Consider the following 21,588-nt stretch of genomic DNA (forward strand, 5'->3'; position numbering starts at 1 on the left):
GGAATAAAGTCAACAGAGGACATGATAATAAGTAGATTTTGCTGGAGAGCCTTTCAGAGACTTTGAAAAACACATTTTATGTTTTCCCACCAAGGGAGCAGGGGAGCTGGAATATTTTCTACTGACTCTTGCCTCTCATGGCAGGGTGTGCTTGTGAGTGCATTAGAGGAGGGAAAGATATTTTATATGATGTAGTCAGAAAAGTTCTCTCTGCTAAGGTGAGATTTGAGAACAGACCACGGGAAGTGAGAGTAATTCACGCAAATGTCCAGGAGAAAAACGTTCTACAAAGCAGGAGGTGCAAGTGCAAAGGCCCTGAGGTGGGATTGTGGCTGGTGTGTCCAAGGAGTTGTAAGGAGGCCATGTGCTGGGTGGAATGAGCAAGGCAGAGGGAGGTAGCAGAGACCGGATCATGGAGGGTCTGTGTAGCTCATTGTAAGAATTTTGGCTCAACTCCAGGTGAGATGAGAGACCACTGGAGAATTCTGAGTGGAGAAGTGAAATGAAATATCTCATTTTGGAAGGATCCTGGGGAAAAAATCTCTAAGGAGTGGCTTCAAGACGGCTGACTAGAAGCACTTTGTGCCCACCTCCTCCACCTAGAAGAACCAAAATAGTGTATAGACAGTCACACTTCAAATACATTATCCAAGAAAGAACACTGGAATTCAACAAAGAAGTGACAGGACACACCGAAAGCCGAGAAGAAGAAAGAGAGGCAGCCCATTTAGCTGAGATCAGCTGGGAGCCAGGAGTGACTGTCCAATGTGGGGAAGGGGTGGGAGAGAGATTTCCAGCGACCCACATCCCCACTGTGGAATCACACAATCTTGACCATTGGAGAACCTCTGGACCCTCCCAATCCCTGAAACTAGCATAGGGGGCTGTCAGGGGACCAGGGGACAGAACTGCTCCAGGGAGGAAGCTCGTGCTTGGTCCCAAACCTTTCTGAGACCTAAGCAGCTACACTTTCAAGCCTAGCTGCTGGCAGACTCCACGCTGTCCTGCAGCCCAGTGGTGCCAGGACAGAGGCATTAGGGAAACTCGGGCTGTCACTGCCGGGATGGCGGCACACGCTGAGAGTGCTCCTGCAGCTGGGGCTGAGAGGCGAGCAGGTGTAGGCTGCAGCTGCGGGTGCGAGGGAGCAAGCACCACGGGGACGGAGACTGTAAGGCAAGCAGGGTGCAAGCTGCCACTGAGACTTGGTCATGAGCTGGGTACTCTGTTGGTGGGACTGTAAACTAGTACGGCCACTATAGAACACATTACGGAGATTTCTGAAAAAAAAAAAAAAAAAAAAAAAAAAAAAAAAAACCAAAAGTAGAATTACCACCCAATCCCCCACCACTGGGTATACACTCAGAGAAAAAGACATCAATGTATCAAAGTGATACCTGCACGGGCATGTTTACTGGAACACTATTCACAACAGCAAAGATACGGAATCAACCTATGTGTCCATCAACAGATGAAACTGGATACAGAAAACGTGGTGTGTGTACACAGTGAAACACAATTTGGCCATAACAAGAATAAAAGCATGTCATTTGCAGGAACATGGGTGGAGCTGGAGGTCATTACCCCAAGTGAAACAAGCCAGGTACAAAAAGACAAATATGGCATGTTCTTACTTATGTGGGAGCTAAACAAAAAACAATTTGATCACATGGAGGTAAAGATTGGAAAGGCAGATAACAGAGACTGTGAAGGTGAGTAGGAGGGGAAAGGGAGGATTAAAGGAAGTGGGTTAAAGGATACAAATATAACACCTAGTTAGATAGAAGGAATAAATCCAGTGTTTGGTAGCAGAGTAGGATGTCCATAGATAACAAAAATGTATCATACTTGGGTGACAGGTGCCCTAAATACCAAGACTTGACCACTACACATTATATACGTATAACAAAATTTCATATGTACCCTGTACATTTGTACAAATTTTTAAAAAGAAGGATGCTCCTGGCTGCTGTGTGCAGAAGGAATGGTGGGAACAGCGAGGGAGGCAAAAAGAACACAGGCAGTCTCCCAGGTTATCCAGGTTAGACATGATGGTAGCTTGGACCAGAATAGCAGCAATGGAGGTTTTAAGAAGGCGTCAGTCTTGCTTATTTGAGAGGTAGGGATTTCCCAAGAGATTATATATGAGTGAGGAAAAGGAAGCAGTTAAATTGACTCCCAGCAGCTGGAAGGGTAGAGTTGCCATTTATGAGATGCTGGAGGTGCAGGTGCAAGGAGGGTGTGGATACCTTATGTTAGATGCCTACTAGACACCCAGGCGGAAGATGCCAAGCAGGACTGTATGCGTTTGGAGCTCAAGGGAGAGACTGAGGCTGCAGATACATGTTTGATATGGGAGTTTTCAGAGCAGACCTTGTAGTTAGTGCTTGGAGACTGGATGAGACCCCGCATGACTGAGAGGAATGCAGAAGAGTCCCCAGCCCTGAGATGTCCCAGCGCATAGAGGACAGCCAATGAGGAGGGGCCAGGGAAGGAGCAGCCAGGTGGGGAGGACAGAGAGCAACAGCAAGCTTGCCCTGGAAGCCAAGCGAAGAAAGCATTTCTAGACAAAGTGAGCAATTGATTATAACAAAAACTACTGATGATTCAAGTCAGATGAACGTAACGATGGCCCATTGGATGTGGCAAAATGAAGATGGCTGGTGATCTTGCCAGCAGTGGTCTCTGTGCAGCCTGATTGGAGTGGACTCAAGGGAGAATCAGAGAAGTCTGGAAAACTCTTTAGAGTAATATGTTTTTCTAAATGGAACAGATGGTGGCTAAAATGGGATATGGGGTCAAGGGGAGCTCCTTGTTATTTTTGTTTGGTTTTGTTAAAAAAGGAGTTGTTGCAGTTTGCTTGCTGGTGGGAATGACCCAGTACCAACAGAAACACTGATGATTTGGGAGTGAACAGGATTAATTACTGGAGTGACGTGGCTTGACTAGGTGCGAGCAGAGGAAGCCAGCACTCCAGTGAAGAGGCTGGAGGCACGAATGAGCATCCGAGGAACAGGGAGGGGCCAGGTGCCTGGGCTCACCTGGGGAAGGTTGGCAGCGTGAGGGTGGCTGAGGCACAGCATACGGGAGATCTTTTCCTGTTTTCTCGGGGGAAAGGAGGAAAGGTGATGAAGCAAGATTGAGGAGGAAGAATGGAAGAGTTGAGGACACAGTTATGAAAGTCATCTTACAGCTGGGTTCATGGGCTTGCAATAGGATAGTGAGGGTTGTGAGAATAAATACGAAGTGAGACCAGTTGACCTTGGCAGGATTTTTCCTCCAGCCATGTGGATTTGTGTAGCCACAGGTGTGGATAAGGCCAGTACCTTGATTTAGTCTGGGTTGAGGTCTCTCTGGGTGAGCGTGAAGGAGGAAGAAGAACAAGAATATTAAGGATGAATGCAAAGGAGTGATTATGACAATGGACGTCTACCTGTCTCCCCCCATATTTCTCTCTCTCTCTCAAACACACACACACACACACACACACTTATACACCTAGACACCTTGAGGGGACATGGTGGTAGGTGTTTGTAACTTTTAGAAATGTGATAGAGCTGTCAGCTACATGACAGCTGCATAATTGTGAAGTGAGCTTCATCCATTTTGATCGGGACGTGACTGCAGCAATTTGTTCTGCATCAGTGTATTATATTTTTTCCCATCAAAGCAGAGAACAGAAACAAAGAAAAACTGTGATTGTCAGAGAAGGAGGAAGTAGGCAGCGACAACCACAAAACTAGAAGTGTGTGGCTGAGACAGTTCTCTTCATTCGCCCAACCCCGTGTGTCTTTAAAACTAAGTGCCACATACTCAAGGAGTCATGAATGATTCTTTTTTCCTCTCACCCAGATGCCCTTGAGTTCCTCCCCTTGCCCTGCAGAGGCATAAATCTCAACAGGGCCAATTTGAGACAAGCAGACTCTCATCAGCTTTTAATTCAGGTACAAGAAAATTGCCGGACGGAGGCAGAGGGCAGGAAGCTAAATTCAGCTGGGAGGTGGGAAGGGTGTGGAGAACAGCCACCAGTACAGGTGGGAGTGTTAAATCTTACTTGGAAGGGCTCCTAATTATGTGATTCAGCTTTTAGATAAAGGATTATTTTTAAGCACAAATAGCTTTTTCTGTAATAGCTGTTCTTTTCCTCAGGCAGAGAGCCAAGGGCAGGGAAGATGTCCCAGTGACCCAGTAGACTTGGAGCCCTGTGTGTTCAGTAAGGCATAGCGGCCCCTAGATTCATGGGTTCATGACTGCCCGGAGCAGGAGACGGGGTGTAGAGGTGAAGGTGGGATGTGGGCAAAGAATTGCTGCTCCTGAGCCCAACTCCAGCCTGTTGCAAATGGCTGCCCAGAGGCCTGAGCAAGAAAGGGTCGAGGCTCAGTGGGAAAGACTGTAGAGATTGATTAGCAATGTCTGCCATGAGCACAGAAATGGAGAGCAATGGCACCTATGCTATGGATCAGCCATTTGTGATCCAGGATGTTTTTGTGGAAAGCATATCAGTCTAGCTAGATGGAAGTGCTGTTCTAAGGCAATAGGGTAGGGGGTCAGTAAACTCTTGCCAAAAGATAAATCCAAATCCTGCCTCCACCACTCTATTTCCCATGTGACCTTGAACAAATAACTACATCTCTTGGAGCTCCTTTTCCCCTCTATCTAAATCATGGGAAGAACAAGCTTACCTCGTTGGTGATTGTGAGAATAAAACTACAGTTAAAGCCCTTGATGCAATGTGAATTTCTATAGGGGCTCAAGGCATTGTTATTATGGTTACAATTATTTCTATTATTAATTTTTGATACAACGTCAACTATGTGCCAAGTATCCTGCTTGGTGCTTTTGTGTGTGTTAACTTGCTTGTTTCTTATAATGGCTCTGAGAGTTAGGTATGGATCATTGTCTCCGTTTTACAGAAGGGGAAACTGAGTTTCACAGAGTGTTGGCAACTCACCCACTGACGCACAGGCAGCAGGGATGGATCCAGGGTGTAACCGAAGCCACTAGACTCTCTAGTCTGTTGCTCTCTTAGTACCACCAGCCTAGGAGCCCAGTTTCCTGGGTCTCAGGCCCAGTTCCTTTGAAAACGTGTGTCTTGAGGCAAGTCACACCCCCACCTGGAACTCAGTCTTCACCTCTTGGAAAGAGATATTAGGCTATTAAGTATGAAATGTCCAATTTCCTTAAGTGCTAAGTTTGATAGTTGATATCTCTGGCATTTCACTTTGACACTTCTTGGTTTTTTGTTTTGTTTTATTGTGAAGGTACATATTCAATCTTTCAAATTCACCTTTTGGCTTGCGATTGTCTTTCAATTTTGTTTTTATTTTTTGAGCAATTTTTGTGAAACCATGGATAAGTCAAAAAATTCGTGTTATTTTTGAATATGAGTTCCATCATGGAACTCGAAATATCATTGACATGTTTGGGAAGGATGTGGCTAATGAACGCACAGTACTTTGATGGTTTGAGAAGTTCCATTCTGGTGATTTTTAATTTTGAAAGTGAGCCATGTGGGTGACCTGAGATCAAGGTGGATAATGATGAACTGAAAGCTGTAATGGAAGTGAATCCATCTCAACCTACGTGTGAATTAGCAGCAAGGTTTGATGTTACTATTCCAATAACATTGGACCATTTGAAACAAAGTGGCAAGGTAAAGGAACCTGGATAGATGGGTTTCTCATAAATTAAATGAGGATCAGAAGAGAAATCATCTCGAAGCTTGCCTTTCTTTGCTGTCACGACATAAAGGTGAACCATTTCTATGGTGTGTTGTTATGTGTGATGAAAAATGGATTCTTTTCGACAATCACAGGCATTCAGCACAATGGTTGGATAAAGATGAAGTGTCGAAACAGTCCAAAACCGCATATTCATCAAAAAAAGCTAATGTCTGTTTGGTGGTCCAGCGCTGGTATTATCCTCTACAGCTTTGTGAAACCTGGTCAATCAATTACAGTGGATGCCCACTGCAGCCAATTGGATGAAATTATGAGGATGCTTGTGATTAAGCAGCTGAGATTGGTCAATAGAGACAGGCCAATCCTCTTGCAAGACAATGCTCAACTATATGTTGCAAAAACAACACTGCTCAAACCGCAGAAGCTGGACTTGGAAACTCTTAGTCATGCACCGTATTCACCAGACCTTGCACCAACTGACTACCATTCCTTCCAGGCTTTGGATCACTTCTTGCAAGGGAAAATACTCAATTCTCAACAAGCTGTGGAAAACGCCTTTCATGATTTCATTGCCAGTTGCTCTCCAGGCTTCTTTGCTGCTGGCATAAACAAGCTACCATTAAGAGGGCTCTGTCGATAGTTTAGGTGTATACTTTGATTAATTGTACTGCTTCTTATTTGAGATATAATAAACTCTTGATTCGAAATCGGACATTTCATATTTAATGAACTGATAGTTGTGATATATACTCTGGGCTTCTAGACTATGCTCTTTAGAATTCCAGGGATTTCAAGAATTTTCTCCAAGCCCAGAATGAGGGCAGATTTGGATCGTCACCTCCACTCAAACCTGAACATCTCTCATTTGCTCTATTGCCCATACCAGAGTTCCAGATATGATTTACTTTGGAAAGGGGTCCTGCTGTTAAAAAGAATTTTGGAAACCATCTGCTTAGGTGATGGTGGTGGTGGCTTATGCGGTATCTATTATATGCCACGCCTTTCACATATGCTATTTACAACCCTCAGTCACGAAACAAGGTAGGCATTATCAATGTTATCCACATTTTTCAGAAACGAAAACTGAGATTCAGAAACATTCAATCCCTCGCTCAAGGTAACCTTGGTAGTTGTAGGAAAGCAGGGATGCTAATTCACATCTCTGATTTGGAAGCCCAGGGTTAAATCTGCAGACTGCTACACCACATCTCTTATTGAAGACAGTATCTAATTAGTATTATTTCATTGTTCTTATGAGAAAAGACATTCCCAGAGAGTAACAGTCCGGATGATGATGGTGAGGTCAGCCGAAGGGTATTTGGATTCCTCAGCTGTAAATCTCCACAGCCGACCAGGGCGGTAACCTATTTTAACAAGCAATGTTCTTATTCTGGGAGAACTAGCTAAACATAGCGAGCATTAGTCTCAACGCACAGCTGAGAAGGGGATTTCGCCAGCCGAGACTGCATGCCCAGAAAACTTTTTTAGTCTTTTGGGAGCATCGCTGGCAAACATAACTTGAAAATCTTTCTCTTTAACGCGCTGCCTCCTGTCAAAGAATAGAATTCTCATGCATATTTCATCCTGTTACTTTTTAATTAAAAGCTATCATATATTTATTTTTCAGATGCTGTAGAGGGAGGGAACGTAAGCATTCATTCAATAAACATTTGCTGTGTCCCTTTGATGTGCCAGCCCTGTAATGGCGTTGGGATGGGCAAAGGTGAGTGCACCACATTCCTCCCCTCAAGGGGGTTACAGTCCAGTGATGGGGGAGGGAACAGATATGCAAATAAGTAAGTACAATCAGAGGTGCCAGATGCTACGATGGGATCTTATCCATTGGAAGGACTTCTAACTGGTGCCCTCTGAGTCAAATTCAACCCATCAGCATATTTTGGGGTTCTCATAAAAATTGAAACTTGCAGCCAAAAATCATCAGGAAGCATCACATAAAAATCTATATTTAAAGTTCCTCAGAAAAAAAATCAGAAGATCTGGCAATACCAGGTCTGGATTCCCACAAGCCAGCCACCAGCTGGAGTTGAGTAGTGGCCACCCCGGCTAGAGGGCTCAAGTCTTCACTTTGCTCCAGTCTCCGCCACTCCCTATTGTCCTGCACCTAGTCTGGTGGACTCATTTATACCGCTTTCCCTGACCTCTGGAAGACTTTATTTTACGTTCCTTGATAGGAGCATAAGACGGAAATACAAAGGAGTCGGTGGTTAATTCTACACGGGAGAGAGTCAGGAATGGCGTCATAGGGGAGTCACCATAAGAATCATTGCCACTGTGGAGCCGCTGGCCTTGGCTGCTGCGTCTCAGATTTTCCCCTGAGCGACACAGCCCGGGCTCTAACTCCAGCCCGCTGTCTTTAGACAGACTGCTGCTTCTCTCTAGACCTCAATTTCCCCATGTTTTATAAAGGTTGGATGCTTTTACAGGTAGGCATTCAAAGAAAAATCGTTGCGGGAAGGAAGGGAAGGAGGGAGGAACTGCTGTATCACCTTAGACTTTTTGTGAGAATCAAACAGGGCATTATGAACGTGCTTGTAAAATTTACAGTAATCTGCACGTGTAAGGTGTTTTAATAACCCTTGTTTTTCTGTGCCTTTTTCAGAAAGGGTGCTGTGGAATCCTAGAACAGTGAGATTCCCTCGGGGGAAGTGACATGCTCATTATCACGTTAAGAGAGACTGACAAAAAGTGTAGGTGCAGATGTCGAATTTTAGTCCGCCATTATTAGAATGAGAGTGGCTTTCTCCAGTGATCCTTCCCTAACCACCCCCATCCTCCCCACCCTTTAGGCTGATTTGGGGTCTCCCCTTGACCCCAGAGCTCCTCACTCCCCCGGGCTTCCCCAACCCAGCATGTATCAGACAGGTTGTCATTCCCTAGACACTAGATTCTGCGAGGCCAGGTCACCTTTGTCTTATCATGTCTGTCTTTCACACCAGCGGTCCCCAAACTTTTTGCCACCAGGAGCTGTTTTCATGAAAGACAAATTTTCTGAAGACTGGTGGCAGCGGTGGGGGGTGGAGGCGGAGCTCAGGCGGTGATGCGAGCGATGGGGAGAGGCTGTGAATACAGGTGAAGCTTCGCTGGCTCTCCCACTGCTCACCTCCTACTGTGCAGCCCCCCAGTTCCTAGAAGACAATTTAATAGAAGACAATTTTTCCACCATGGATCGGGAGGGGGCAGGGGGGTGGTGGAACTCTGTGGCCTGGTCCCTAACAGGCCACGGACCAGTACCAGTCCACAGCCCCGGGGTTGGGGTTTTATACCTCTAAATCCTCAGAGCCTAGCACAGTGCTTGATACATATTAGATTTCCTCTCTCTGTGATACATATTAGATTATCTTACATTAATTTATATATACATATTATATTCTCTAGTTAGAGAATATAATCGATAGATTATGATATATAGAGAGAATCTAATACATATCAAATATATATTAGAAAGACAGATGATAGGTAGGTAGATGGATGAAATCTAATATATATCTAATACATACTCGGATGATAGAGATTATAGATAGAATATAATATATCTACTATGTACTCAGTATCTAATGCATAGATCGATAAGGATAAAAGGAAGTAATAAAGATTAAACCTCTCTCCATGGTTGTGTTGCCACATAAAATTTGAGGATGTGAGATCTTTCTTCGAGCACCCAAATAATTCACGAGTTGAGGGAAAAACAACATCTTCGTGCCAATTACCTGACAGATTGCCGGGTATTTGTCCGACTTGCCTTCTGGGCCTGGTGTTTCGGCGCAGAGACATGGGCAGACGCAGCCTCGCTCTATTCCAAGTAAATTACCTTCTGCCGGGTCGATCACAGTGTTGCAAACATGATGGGATTTTTTTCTTTTGCTTCACAAAGTGTTTCCTCAAAGTTTGCCTTTGATTTGCCTTCTCAGCCTCCCAGCTTCTCCCAGGGTTGTTCCTTTGATAAAAGTGTTCAGTTTTTCTGGTTTCCGTTTTGCTCTGAGCATTGGAAGCCTATAGGGAGGCAGATTTTGCTAGAAATGAGCCGGTGCTTTTCAGCTCATGGGATGTGAATTTCACAGTAGCTCCAGGCTCCTGGCTCTGCAGCCGGCAGCCGAGGGTCTTGCACAGAAACCCAGGACTTCCGGTGGGAAAGGGCAGCAGACGACATCTCCCCATATTCCAGATCAGGAAACTGAGGCCCAGACCGGGGAGGAGCCTTCTCCAGTATTCTGAGATTACATTTCCCTGAGACAAGAGGAACTTTGTATTTTTTCAGTGTTTCTCTTTAGATTTTTCTGTATGCGTGGGTGACAGTGTTTGTTTATTTAGTTGTTCTTTGTTGTTTTTTGTTTGTTTGTAGCCACAATTTTCTCAGCCCTGGCTTGAAGGAGACAGGATAGCATAGGAGTAAAAAGCATGGCCTCTGAAGTCAGATTGCTGGAGTCCAAATCCTGGCTCCATTAACATTCCCACTGTGTGACCTTGGGCAAGTTACTCAACCTCTCTGTGATTTAGTTGCATCATCTGTAAAATCGAAGTAATCACATGATTGCTGTGAGGAGTTAACTGGGTCCATTTGTGTAAAGTACCTGGAACTTAGTAAGCACTATACATGTCCTTGCTACTTTTATTACTCACAAATGCCCTCATTTTTCCTATTTAGTAATACATCCTCTTTTAAGACTGAAGTTGCATGTTAAACATTTTTGCATGAAAAGCCTCTATGTATTTTTAAAATAGAGTTTATATAGTCCTTTATCAGCATGATGGCTACATTTCTTTGTGCAATGTAACACATACTCGCAGACCTACTAAGTGCAAGAATTGCCCTAAGCAGAGGAGTTCCAACAGTGAACAAAACAGACAGAACTCCCACTCACTCGGCTCTTACACATAAGCAAACGATTATGACCCTCATTAGAAAACTTATCATATTCATTTAAAAATATTTCTAGGGAGCTTGCTGTATTCTAGGGAGTGTTCTGGGAGTTTCACAAATAGTAACTCATTTAATCTTCATGACAGCACTATCGATATCATCTCTACTTAACAGAGAAGGAAACTGGGTCACAAAGAGGATAAATAAACACATTGTAAAGATCACCCCATTAATAAATGGCAAAGATACACCGTGTAACCTCATCCCTGGTTTGCTCAGTCCTGGCCACAGGCCTCGGCCTTCCGTTGGATGTCATTAGAGCTGCTGAATTGCTGAGTGATTAACCCATCCTCAGCGTCAGCGTGTTTAGCACGTCAACTTGGTCCTGATCTTCAGCCACGCTGTATCATGCTTACCTCTCACATACTGACTTGGTAAATTACGGGAAAACGTCTTCAGAAAAATCTCTCTGATTGCTCAGACAGGCCCCCATCAGAGAAGAAGAGAGGAGGGCTCAAGACTCCTTGGTCATTCTTCAGGAAGGCTCCTGGGGACATTTAAGGAGGAAGCAAATAGTTAAGTCTTGCAACCCTCTGCTAAGGGGACCTCAGCCAGTTGGAGGTTGGCAGATTGTTCCTCGCTTGGGTTCATCAGTGAAGAAATCCTGACCCCAAGAGAGGCAGGGCACAGTGCAAGGGTTCACAAGCGTAGGAGGCAGGGCTGACAGCCGAAACCATCTTCCGACTCTCTTTCCAATGCTCCTTCCGTAGAGGGTGGAGGGAGGCACGTAGAAAAAGCTGCAGGGGTGGGAAGCAACCAGGGAAACCGTTCCTTAGCTCATCAGTGCTTGTTTGCTTTCCACAGGCCCCTCCTTCCACCCCTCCGAGGGCTCCGCAAGCATCATGCTTTCATGCACTCAGTCATTTATTTATTCAACAAACATGGGTTGAGCTCCTGTCCTCACAGGGGAGACAGATCACCAGAAAACATAGTGAGGGGAGCAGCAGGGCTTCAGCAGCCCGGAGGAGGGGTCCAAGCCAGGCTTGGGGACCAGGAAGGCTTCCTGAGGCCGTGATTCACAGGAGGGATCTTAAAGAACGAAGTGAGGGAAAGCCAGGACCCGCCTGTCCGAAGCGTGCAGCTGAGGGGTGACAGGGCATTTGCAAGGAGCCAAGAGGAACCCAATCTGTCCGGAGCAGAGGGCTGGGGAGGGGCGGGCTGGTGACAGGCACAGCCTTGAGTCGAGCAGGGCAACTCAGGCCCCATGCAGGGGGGCAGCAGCCCAATGTCAGGGCACTGACATAGGAGCTGGGGACCAGGGAGCAATTCCTGCTCTGTCTCTAACTCCCCCTTGCCCTTTGAGACCTAGGTCTCTACATCTGTCAATGGCAGCACTGGACCCCTTTGTGATCTGCAGGCTCCGTTCCCACTCTGGCATTCTAGGTTGAATTTCCCATGCTTGCTTCAAAACCTTCCACAGCCTCCTTCCTTGTCCTTCCTGGATAGCAGAGGCCCAGATTCAAATCCCAACTTTGCCACTGTCTGCCTTAACCTCTCCAAAGCTCAATGTCCGTATCTGCAGGATAGGAATGGTAGCGCTCCCATTGCATGGGATGGTAGTGAGAGCTGACTCTGCTCATGCTGATGAAGGGTTTAGAAGGGGGCTGGCTTCTGACCCCAACTCTGCAAGTGGCAGCTCTTGTACTGTCATCTAGGAAACTTGTCTTGGCCTATCCCACTGCAGAACCCTAGGGAGAGACCAAGACCTCAGAGGGGCTCCGTCTGAGGCCAAGAGACTGCATACGTTGGGGAGAAAGGGAACTAACATTTGAGTTCCTACTGTGTACCAGGCTGTCTCGTTTACCCCTCACGATATCCCTAGAAGAAGGGTCAATTCTTATCCCCAATTTAGAGATGGGGAAAACTGAGGCCCGGAGAAGCAAAGCAACCTGCCCCACAACCATCAGGACAGAGGCTGTTAAGCTTTACCCAGATAGCAAATGTTTCCAGCTTTGAGATCATTACTAATTCTGTAGCAACTACTCAGCCCTTTCATTGCAACACAAAAGCAGCCGCAGATAACACGTAGATGAATGGGCATTACTATGTTCCAGTGAAATTTCATTTACTTTCTTTGGCCCATGGGCCATGCTTTGCCACAGTGCACTACATGCTACTTCCCCTGCAGCTGATTCATAACAGTATCCTTCCCTATTGAGCATTTATCATGCGCTGCACATGGTTCTATGCCCTTGAGCTGCATTTCCTGGTTTTAGCCTTGCATCAGTTCTGACATCATCCCTACATTTGCACATCCTTATTGTCCCCATTTTTGAGATGGAAAGACGGAGGCTCCCGAAAACCTGTGTGTTGCACAAACCGGCACCGCGGGTCGAGCGCTCTATCTGCAAACACCATATGGCCTCCGTACGCATACATCGCCCAGCCAGTGCCAAGGGAAACTGCTGGGGTCACACATATTTCTCTCCTATCACGTGGGCTTTCGCATTTTCCTCCGCGGCAGAACAAAATAAGAAGCAGACGTGTGTTTGCAAAGGTCACAGAATTCAAATAAAGTGTGTGATGCTTCCTTCCCTCCCGCAGAAAGCACAAGAAAATATAGCAAGATGGCATTCGCTTTGCACGCGTTGCCGGGTCAGTTGCGGTGCTGGAGGAAAGCCGGGGACCTGGGGAGGGAGGGGCGCAGAAGGGAACGATAGGCCGCTCCCCCAGAACTGAGGGGTGAGTCCAGGACGGTTCCTGTGCCCGAAAACAAACAGGAAGTGATGGGCGTGGCCACTTCCGGTAACACTGGGGGACGCTTCTTCCTTTTTGGGAAATAAACATGCGCATCAGAGATGAACATATACGTGGCATGGGCCAGGTGACGCCTCTTACCCTCAAATGTCCCCCACATGCTGTCACAGTGCAGACTTCTACCATTACTGCTACCTTCCTAAGGGTAACATAAAGGCTTAGTCCATTGGTAACACAGTCTTGAGAATTAGTTTGGCCTCCAAGCAGAAAAAGCCTTGAACTGGAAGCAGAGAGATGTGACTTTCAAACCCTTGTGTCTTCAGCTATTCTATGAACTCTGCGGCTGAGGGCAAATCGCATTTTCCTCTGCAGATTGTGGAGGTTGAAATAGATCAAAGGTTACAAGCGGTCTGTGAGCCACTTGGAGCCCTGAGATATATTTTGTCTCTGATAATTAATTTTCTTTTCTTTTCTTTTTTTTTTTTTTTTGCAGACAGAGTCTTGCTCTGTCACCCAGGCTGGAGTGCAGTGGCGCGATTATAGCTCACTGTAACCTGAAACTCCTGGGCTTAAGTGATCCTCCCGCCTCAGCCTCTTGAGTAGCTGGGACTACAGGTGCGCACCACCATGCCTGGCTAATTGTTCAAAAATTTTGTAGAGGCAAGGTCTTGCTATGTTGTCCAGGCTAGTTTTGAACTCCTGACTCAAGCGATCCTCCTGCCTCAGCCTCCCAAAGTGCTGGGATTACAGGCATGAGCCACTGTGCCTAGCCTAAAAATTTTTAATTGAGACAATTTTAGGGAAGGTTTGCCCCAGACGCTGTGTTCCCTGATGTATCATGTTTGGCTGCCTCTCTCATTCATGACGACTGCCTGGCCCCAGAGTTATTTGACTTTGATACTGGATTGTAAACATCAGCTCCGGATTCTGGTCCAATGATGAGCTGAAGGCCGAACCCTGGAAGGATGGGACTCTGGCCAAGTAAAGCTGGATGAAGGGGACAGCAAAACATGTCTTCACAAAGCGCTTTCTGTGCAAGGGAGGAGTGTGGAAAATGCCAGGTGTAGTGGCTCACACCTGTAATCCCAACATTTTGGGAGGCCGAGGCAGGAGGATCGCTTGAGTCCAGGAGTTCAAGACCAGCTTGGACAATATAGCAAGACCTCAACTCTACAAAAAATACAAAAATTAACCAGATGTGGTGGCACATACCTGTAGTCCCTGGTACTTGGGAGGTTGAGGCAAGAGGATCGCTTGAGCCCAGAAGTTTGAGGTTGCGGTGAGCTATGATCATGCCACTGCACTCCAGCCCAGGCAGCAGAGTGAGACCCTATCTGTAAAAAAATAAAAAGAAAAATAAAAAAGAAACCAAGAGGCACCAGAGGGATAGACAGAGTGCCATTTCTCCTACAAAAGTCTGATGTCCTCACTTTAATGCCAGGTGTGCACATGATGGAAAGAACCGTGGCGTCTAGCCTAAAGGCCAAGGTTCAAATGCAATTCCAAATGCACAAAGAATGTTTCCTACCCGCCCTGGTCAAAGGAGAGTGCTGTGCCGGGCACACTTGCGGATCCGCAGGCACTCCTGGATCCCAGTTGACTGCAACGTGGCTATTTCATCTAGAAGATTCTTGCTCATGAAGAATTCCATTTCCTGTTTCTGGTGAATTCCAGGCAACAAGGAAGGAGATGCCCAGAGGAATCCATTTCTTGCCAGCTCCCTTGATTTAGTAAGCAATTACCAAGCTGCTACCCACAGGCTGCCCGCCGACCTGCGACCTGCGAGGGAGGAGCTGCCTGGCTCTCCGCCGAGGCTGTTGTTTTCTTCCACTTGGTAAATTCTCTGGGCTTGTTTCTGAGAGGGAGACTCACCCTGAAAGCAAGATGAGAGCCCTGATAAGCAGTTTCCTTTCAGAATCCATCTCGAGACAAAGAGGAGGCCCCCAAGGAAGGAGGGAGCCGGGGAGTGCTGGAAACCGAGGTCACTTGCACCAACTGTGCCCAAAAGGAATGACCTGGAGGCGGCTCATTCAGAGGATGGTGACAGCCATCGGGCCTGCAAGACTGTGCAGGCGAAAAACAGTCACAGGGCACTTCCCTCAGCCGTACGTTATCCTAGTTGATCCAAGTGGCTTTGTTTTTGCTTTTTTATTATCATTATTATTATATTATCATTATCATTTTTCTCCCCATTGAGTTTCATGGCTTATTGTGAGGGGTTTTCCTCTGGAAGAGAACGAGACATAAATTCTCTGAACATTTTCCTCCCTCCGCCTGCAAACACAATGATCCTTTTTCTGAGCAGATTCACTCTTCATGGTTAAGAGGAAAACCAGAGTTTTCCAGGAAATGCAACAAGGTGGGTCCCAAAACCCACAAATAATGAGAAGAATTTCTTACTTCCCTATACCTATTTTTTTTTTTTTTTAACTTTTCAAAGCCTGCTTAGGACCATGATCTCATTGAAGCCTCGTGCCAGCCCCGGGAGGTAGGAAGGACAGACATGTTTCTTCCCTTTTTACAAGTGGGAAGAGGCCCAGAGAGGTTGAGTGAGTTTGACTAAGGTCACACAGCAAGTCCCAGCAGAGCCGGATGTGGATGGGTCTTCCAACCCCTCCTTCGGGCTTGTCCACGGCATCCTGTCCTGCAGGTGGCAGATGGAGGGGTGCTCATTTTCCCATAGATACAGACTGGACACCAAGATGGGGTGCCCCAGCCAGAGGGTGGGGGTGTGAACCTCCACTCTGATGGTGGCCCCTGGGCTGTCCTACCCGGAGGGCCAGGATGGGCAGGGAAAGAGGGCCTTGGGGCGGATGGGGGGAGCTCAGAGATCCGCTGGCACTGAACCTGGGCGTTCACTGAACCTGTCCCCGTCACATGTGTCTCTCCTGCTTTTTCTGTGTCTCCACCTCTTTCTAGTTCTGCTTCTCTCTCCACGCAGCACCCCCCAAACACACGCACCTCTGATGTGACAGTTTTTCTCTTCTTCCCCCAAGTGATACCAAGGAGACAAAGGCAGCTCTTTCTTGCCAAATGGATAGAAACCTTTGATCTCCAAGGTGTTAAATTTTCTACTACCTTGTTCATTTTCAGCGTAAGTTTCACGTCTCTTTGTTCCCTCCGTTTGATAACATAATTGGGGCATTTTCCCAATTCCTTAATCCAGTGGCTCAATTTGGAAACATTCATTCCATTGTCCCCTCTCGGGCCTCCTTTCCCACACTTGGCTCCCCTCCCCCCTCCATTCATTCTGCACCTGCTTCTCATAGTATCCTTACAACTGAAAACCTTCAGGGAAAAAAATAATGATTTGAAATATCTTTGGATTGTTTTATAGCTGTTTGCAACAGGACTACTGCTCTAGGCAAAAAGACTGTCTGCAACCCCTCTTCTTGCCATTCAGGGACAGAGAAATAGGTGAGGAATAGAGAAAAAAATGACTGTACAAATCCTACATTTCGAGTCTTTGTTCCTCGGGTTTCCTATCAAATATTAGCAACTCACCTCAAGGTGAAAAGAAGGAAAATGAGGTCTCAGTCGGAAATAGCAGGTGTCACCAAGCAGTATGTTTCCTGGCTCCTGAATTCAGCTCACCCCACCCAGGGGACTCTCTGCTTAGGACTCGGGCAGAACTGGGTTCAAATCCCAGCTCTGCCACTTAATGGCTGTGTGACCTTGGATACTCATTTTATCTCTCTGAGCTTTGAGTTTCTGTTCCATTTCCCATGGGTTTATTAGAATAGTAATGATAGTCTATTCTCAGTGATAGTATCGTTAGTGATACTGACATGAAACAGCCAGTGGGCGCTAAGCATCCTGGGATAGGATTCTCACTCCAATCCTCACTGCAGTCCAACAGTGTCAGTGTGACGATTATACCCATTGCACGGGTGCAGACACTGAGGGCTAGAGAGGTTCAGACACCTTCCCAAGGTCACATAGCCAGTGTACAGCATGCAGGAACTGACTCTGATACCTGTGTTCTTAACCATACGTGAAAACATCTGGACTCTATCTCTTTCCCTGGTACATACTTGGAATTTCTGTTCCTAAGCATGTACCAGGGAAGGACACCATGAGGAAGGACACCATTAGGAAGAGCGACCGGTCTCAGTCCTTGGCATAGGAACTCTGTGTGTGCCTTCTCCCCAGAGAGCTCTGGAATAAAGGCCACATTAATTAGTAGAATGGTGCTCTTTGGGGCCAAAGTAAAGAGACAATAAAGTAACTCCCAGAGCTGACAAGCGTGGGACCCAAGCCAAGCACTCTGTCCTGACACGGGGAAGATTAATGGCCAGGAAAGTGGTGCAGTGACTATTAGGTCCAGCCTGCTGCTTCTAGAGAGCGGTCAATCTGCAGTGGTTCGAGAGTTGCTGATTGAGCGGGTGTCAGACCTCCCTTCCCTCGTGTCCAGGACGGTCAGCTGTGGTCATGGAAGGCCCATCTGGCCCGGATCAGCAATGCCCACTGTGGAGTGAGGTCCAGAAACCCCATTGCAGTCTTAGCACTGAGGCTGATCCCGGCTACCCAAGGGGAATTCTGAGCGCTTATGTGCCTGCTCCATTGTAACTGACGAGGCTCTTTTCTTGCTCTCAGACTTGCTGGTCTCAGGACTGTTTATACTCTTGAATGATTAAAGACCTTAAAGAGCTTTTGTTACTGTTGGTTATATCAATAACACTTAACATATTAGAAATGAAAACAACAGCACTTTTAAACACATGAATTTATTAATTTATAAATAGCAATAATAAGCAAATAATAAGCACTGTAAGAAACATAGTCCAGGGAAAAATAACTATTATTTTTGCACAACCAAAAAAAATACTGCGAGGAGTGGCATTGCTTTACATTTTTGTGATTCTCTTCAATGGCTAACTGAATAGAATGGCTAGACTCTCCTAGCTCCTTCTATAGTCAGTCTTTTGCGATGTGTTGCTTTGGTTGAAGTCTATGAAGAAAATCTGGTCTCATGCAGACATGTAGTTAGAGAAGGGAGGGCATTAGGGACCCTCTGAAACATCCTTGTGGACTGTCAGGAGTTCTTGTACTACACTTTGAGAATCACTGAATTTAGGGTCAAAATTATTTATGTAGTCATTTATTCAGCAAACAGGTAATTCTGCTTGTATTTTAGGTACTCCAAAAACCATAGAGGTGAATAAACTGTGGTCTTTATTCTCAGTATTTCACTTCCCAGTTGGGAGTACAGACACATAAAACTTGGAAAAGTGGCATCGCTTCTCTGAGCCTCAGTCTCCCCAACTATAGTTGCTCTGTCTCTTAATCACTCTAGCCTTAGGATGATTGACGTGGGGGAGTGTGCCTTGATGGTCTGTATAACTTGATGATGATGATGATGATGATGATGTGATGGTGATGATGATGACAAAGATGATGATGGTGATGATGATGATGGTGATGATAGTGATGATGATGATGATAGTGATGATAGTGATGGTGATGATGATGACAGTGATGACAATGATGGTGATGATGATGGTGGTGGTAATGGTGATGTGATGATGATGATGGCAGTGAATGGTGATGATGGTGATCATGATGATGATGATGGTGATGATTATAGCTGTGATGGTGATGATAGTGATAGTGATGATGATGATGGTGATGCTGATGATGATAGTGGCGATGACGATGGTGACAATAGTGCTGCTGATGGTGATGATAATGATGACGAGGGTGATGGTGACGATGGTGATGACGAGGGTGATGGTGACGATGGTGATGATGATGGTGGACATGCTCACTTGCCAGATCCTGTCCTACTATTACACTGAATCTTTACCAAAGCTCAGTGAGGTAAGTCTGCTCTTCTGTTTATTTTATCAACAGGCACACAGAGAGGTTGAGTAGTTTGCCCAAGGACACACACCAAAGAGCAGAGCTGGGATTCGAACCCAGGCAGTGGAGCTTCAGGCACTCTGTTCTTGGCCGTGACGATGTGTGTACAGTCCCTGGTACCTATAAGCAGCCCCAGGCGGAGAATCGTGTTGGCCATTGTGGTAAAGCTCTGGAGTCTCACTCAGCAACTAAAAATGCCAAGTGCATACTAAATAGGCAAGGCTGGGTTTATTCAGTGTTGTGTTTGTTAAATATTTGATCTGGGAGAATTAAATGGCATCTTCCCTCTAGAGAACCGAGGCTGACAGGCCCCCAAGAAATAAAGCTGATGAAAATAGCCCTAATTGTAATCATACTTGAATGAGTACAGTTTACAAAGCCCTTCCATATATGTTTGCTTAGTTAATCCTCTATTTAAATGATGCTCACCAGTCCTCTCTCAAATCTACCCTCCCTGTTTGTTCCCCACGGCTTCAGTCCTGAGCCAGGATTCATCACTGCTGATCTGGACTTTTTGCTACAGCCCCTCGACCCGCATCCTCTGTCTACCCACTGGTCCATGCCTGGCTCCTACCGCTAACTGTGCATTGCTAATTGTCTGTGCTCAGGTGGTTTCACCTTTATGAGTTTTGGTATCCCCATCTGTAAAATGGGTTAGAGATAACAGGTTATCTTTTCTCACAAGGCTATTCTGATGATGCAGTGGGAGGGACTTTCTGGATTACTGCAGGGGAGGGTAGCAAAGCCGTCCAGGCTCACCTGGCCGCTGGCTCAGGTGTGGCCATAGAACTAAGGATGCTGTTTGTAGGATGCTTTTGCCAGGATTCTCTCCTGATGCCTGAGAACAGGAGAGGCCCAGGTGTCTGTAAGAATTGGCCTAGCAAGGGAATAGCCTACATAGGTTCTATCTGAAAGGACGGCACCAATAAATGGGGCTATAGGACTGCAAGAAAAGAGCCTCTCTTGGGTCTGGCAGGCCCCATGGCTTCAGCATGTAGGTCAGTTCCCACAGAGCATGTGTTGGGGTTGGGATGGGACAAGGTCTTTTGCAGCCAATCCACAGCCCACCTGGGAGCCTGCAGAGGGGTCAGCAGGGTAATCCATGAGAATCACTTACACGGCGCCTGGGACACAGTAAGTGCTTTATAAATGTGGCCTGTTTTTAGCTACAAGAACAGCACAGCGCTGTTCTTTGTCTTCTGCTTGAGGCATCTCCCCATGGTCTCTTTGGGTTGAGAACCCGGGTCATCTCCCTAGCTACAAAAACAACAGTTCGCCAAGGCAAGGGGCCCTGCTGGGCATTTGAAATGACCGATGTGGAACCTGTGTGTGTGTCTGTGTGTGTATGTGTCTCCACACCTGCACAAGCATCCCATCTAGTGAGCCCCACTGCACACACACACATGTGCACACACACGTGCATACACACAGTGCATTTATGTGCATGTGCACACACACCTTCGCACCCACACACAGCCTCCCCCTCCTCCTCACATCCAACCGTCACCGCCAGGTGCTTGTTCCCTCTCTGCCTGACCAGCCTCTGCCCTGTGAGTCCTTCTCCATCCTCCTCACAGCTGTGTCTGCTCCGTCCTCTCTTCTCCTCTCTCCCTTCCAGCTCTTGCCTGTTGCCTCATGAAAATCTCACCTCCTTCCTAAACTCACTGCCCCTTTTCTCTCTAGCATTTCCTTCTCTCCCCATTTCTGAGTCTCCCACTCTCTCCAGCCCCACATGGGGACCTTCAGAACCCCCAGCCCTCTCCGTTGAGGGGAAGTTGCTGCCTCCAGTGAGGTGCAGAGATGCTACCAGCTGGCAGCACCACCATCTCCATAGGCGCTATGTGCTCAGTGGTGGTGAGATCAGAGCCTCCCCTCTGTCCACCACCAGGGACTGTCCCCACACCTGGGCCTCTGGACCTTGAACTTGTGACATCCTCTGCCTAAAACTCCCATTCCCACCCCCACCTCCTCTTTGCTTGTCTAACTCCTCCTCTAACTTCAAGATTCCCCCAGACATCACCTCTTCCAAGATGCCTTCTCCAATCCCTACACTGAGTTAGGTGGCTCCTCTGGACTCCAAGGTCCCTCAGCTTCCCCCATTACAACTCTCAATATACCGAATGCTAATGGCCTGACTGCGATTCCATAAACCACCTTGTTCACCATGATATTGCAGGACCCGGTAGGTAGTAGGCGCCCACTCGATTTTTTTAAATGAATGATGAAAAGCATGCAGTCTTCCTCATGTGAAACGTGATTCGGGTGATGTTCGACGATTTTCTAGAATGCTTCCTCAATCTGCCACCTGCCCCAGAGGCAACCACGCCAGGCTGCTGTCCAGATCAGACTTTGCTGCCTCATAATATGAAAGCACTAAAATGACAGAGGGCACGGCTGAGAACCCACCCATGC

This window comes from Lemur catta, chromosome 21 (genome assembly GCF_020740605.2).
Source record: "Lemur catta isolate mLemCat1 chromosome 21, mLemCat1.pri, whole genome shotgun sequence".
Lineage (NCBI taxonomy): Eukaryota > Metazoa > Chordata > Mammalia > Primates > Lemuridae > Lemur > Lemur catta.